The sequence below is a fragment of the Limulus polyphemus genome, unplaced genomic scaffold (assembly GCF_000517525.1).
Source record: "Limulus polyphemus unplaced genomic scaffold, Limulus_polyphemus-2.1.2 Scaffold4643, whole genome shotgun sequence".
NCBI classification, from domain to species: Eukaryota; Metazoa; Arthropoda; class Merostomata; order Xiphosura; family Limulidae; genus Limulus; species Limulus polyphemus.
The window spans coordinates 73,157-76,881 of NW_013670253.1; the positions used below are offsets into that span (position 1 = coordinate 73,157).

The 3,725-nt window shown below is 37.6% G+C and overlaps 1 pseudogene; it reads left to right on the forward strand.

The window, feature by feature from the left end:
* Positions 1–3,725, forward strand: part of LOC106471473 — a 50,502-nt pseudogene that overhangs the window by 39,029 nt on the left and 7,748 nt on the right.

A 3,725-nucleotide genomic window follows, 5' to 3' on the forward strand; every position in this document is an offset into this window, starting at 1 on the left:
AACACTACATTCTTTATCTAGTCCTAGATAAAAAAATGACATGACATTAGGATTAGGCCTATCATATTTTAAACACTACATTCTTTATCTAGTCCTAGATAAAAAAATGACATGACATTAGGATTAGGCCTATCATATTTTAAACACTACATTCTTTATCTAGTCCTAGATAAAAAAATGACATGACATTAGTATTAGGCCTATCGTATTTTAAACACTACATTGTTTATCTAGTCCTAGATAAAAAAAATGACATGACATTAGTATTAGGCCTATCATATTTTAAACACATTCTTTATCTGGTCTTTAGGATTAGATAAAGAATGTATTTTTTAAAAATATAATAGGCATAGTACTAATGTCTTACGACAAGTATAATGATAGTCATGCTTCGCCATCTTGTAAAAGACTTGCACACCATATACTTCCTGTTCTATAATATCGTTATAGTACTCCATCAGTACATAAAGACGTGGTAAAATGGTGTTAAACAATGTTGCCTGATTATAAGTATCATTTAACTTCAATATGATAACTATTTGTAATTTAACATACATCTGTTTGTCTGCAGTGAAATACTATTTTCTTCCAAAGTGTCATTTTTATTTCATTTAAGATTTTATTCTGTCTAGCTGTTTGTCTGGAGTGAAATGCTTTGGTTTTTTTTCTTTCATTAAGGAACTTAGTGGCATACTTGCGTTTTCTACCTTATTATATATTTAGGAAGTTTTCAAAATGTTTTCAGTTATTCGTGAGAGGTATGGCTGAGCAGCTATACATTGTGTATGGAATCAGACAACAGTATCCTACATTGGTAAGTCAAGTGATATCTCGAGATTACAGAAATCTCCCTCTGTGATTCGGGACCCGTTATCGCCAAACAAAGAAATTGCATTTCACATTTTGGATTGTGGGAGCGTTATAAGAGTGACGGTAAAATCCCATTATTTGATTAGAGTAGCCCATGAGTTGGCGGTGGGTGGTATTAACTAGCTGCCTCCCCTATAGTTGATCATTTTAAAAATTGAGGATGGCCCTCGAGTAGCTTTGCTCGAAATTCAACAAACAACAACTAAAACCTCTCTTACTTTCAAATGGGAACGACCAGTTATGTGAAGAGCGCTGGTCTCTCTGAGTAAGTTTTACGTTACCGTTTTAAATAAGTAGCGTGGGTTTCAGCCGGACTAGAACAGCGTTTCTAGTAAATAGAACAGCTTGGAATAAATCTCGAGTGAATAAAGCCTGTATGATCAATCTTCCCCTCCAATCAAGGTAACTGTCTGTCATACAAAGGTGCTGAACAAACACTGTTGTCTTGTATTTTTGAAGAATTATTGTTTCATTGTGCCTTACACACTTCCGTCCAGTATGCTTATTTCGTAGTACAAACTGTGGCGTAGCCAGCATCAAATGTATGTGGATGCGTACATGTGAAACCCTGGTGGTGGGGAGTCTGGGAGGCAATTCGTTATAACCAGTGATATATTGAAATAAAATTTGAATGAACGAATGGGAAGACAATGCTTTTATATTTCTTCATATCTTATGTTTATGCGTTAAATATATATATTATATGTCTTTAAAAAATGTGAAAATGATGCTTGAGCATACATGGTAGCTACGCCACTTAGGTTTAGCAGAACTCTTTGTGATGCCCCCCAGTGGCACAGTGGTATATCTATGGACTTACAACTCTAGAAACCGGGTTTCGATACCAGTGGTGGGCAGAACACAGATAGCCCATTGTGCTTAACTTCAAACAGACATGTACTTTGTAATATATCTTGCCGAACTTTTCACATTTTCGATTATCACGTGGTGCTACAAACTTGTTGGCTCAATTTGAAATTCTTTATGAAAGCTTACGAGTTTTTTAACAGACATCTTACCCTCTGTTTGTACAGTTGTCAGTGCCTGGCAGGTTTCGAAGGTTATCACTAAACTCTATTTGTTCAAATTATACTTCTGTATGAAGGTCAGACATGATTTGGCGGTTAGGGTGCTCGATTCACAATCTGAGGATCGAGTCACCGAACATTGCCTGTCTTTTCAGCTGTGGAGGTGTTATAATGTGACGGCCAATCTTACTATTCGTTAGGTAAAAAGAGTAGCCCAAGAGTCGGTGGTGGGTGATGTTGACTAGCTTCCCTCTAGTATAGGGCCTGACATGGCGAAGTAGTTAGGGTACTCGACTCGCAACCTATGGATCGCGGATTCGAATCACCGTCCCACCAAACATGCTCGCCCTTTCAGCCGTGGGGGCGTTATAATGTGACGGTCAATCCCACTATTCGTTGGTAAAAGAGTAGCCCAAGAGTTGGCGGTGAGTGATGATGACTAGCTGCCTTCCTTCTAGTCTTTCACCCCTAAATTAGGGATGGTTAGTGCAGATAGCCTACGAGTAGTTTTGCGCGATATTTCAAATAAACCAACCCAATAAATTTCTATAAGAAAGGTTACGAGTAGTTTTACAGACATCTTCCTCTCTATTTGTACAGTTGCCACTGCCCAGCAGGTTTCGAAGGTTATCACTGTGAGAAGAACATCGACGACTGTATCTCCAATAAGTGTGAAAACAACGGCACGTGCATCGATTTGGTTCAAGCCTACGAATGTAGGTGCCCTGTTGGTTACACAGGTGAGAAGAAAATGTACAGTATGATAACTAGGATTTTAATTATGAGAATGATGACTATTCCTCATACTGTTTTTGTTTTCTCTATTACTTATCTGAAGTATAATGAAGTCATCTCTGATATTACTGTAGAGTCGTTATCATGATTGGTTGTTTATAAGATTAGCAAAGTATAAATACGTATTTGTTACTAACTTGTTATCGTTATTTGCTTGATGCCAATATGCTGCCGTCTTCGTGGGAGTCCTAAGCATCAACAGGGATTCGATCCTGGATCTTTTTATTATAAGGGCTGAGATCAGAGCCCGGATGGGTAAAAACACACCAACCTTTCTGATAAGAAGACCCAGGATTGAATCCCGACTCCTATTACCAGATATAGTCCTTCTTAGGGTTACCTTGAAGATGGCAGAAAATAAACAGCTGAAATGCAGGGTTAAACTGATTATTAATTAATATCTAACAATAACAGTAAATGTTATGTAATTATTCTAGTATTGAATACAGCCTGCTTCATACGTGACTTTCAGTTACAGACTGTGCATGTGTTTGACGTTTATTTCGACGTAACGTATCAAATTTTTCACTACTACTCTCAACATTTGCCAGAGTCCAAGTATTACGATTAAAGGTGTAAAATATTTCAATTCTTCTTTTAAGTTGTAACGATTTGTGAATTCCTTGTTGTTTAAAGTGAAATCTCCATTATCGAAACGTAAGGATCGGAGATGTAAACATTTTCAACACCTTGTTTTCAATTCCACTTCGAAGTTGTATTCAAAATCTATTCGGATGCTCGCATCAAAATCAGAAGAAACTACAACAAAACTCATGACTTGCTCAACGTTTCAGTTTCTAGCCTGCTTCAGGAGCAGCGTGACTTCAACAGAGACTCTAGTAACAATTGGGACTTTAACACCTGCTTCAGGAGCAGCATGACTTCGACAGATACTCTAGTAACAATTGGGACTTTAACACCTGCTTCAGGAGCAGCATGACTTCAACAGATACTCTAGTAACAATTGGGACTTTAACACCTGCTTCAGGAGCAGCATGACTTCAACAGATACTCTAGTAACAATTGGGACTT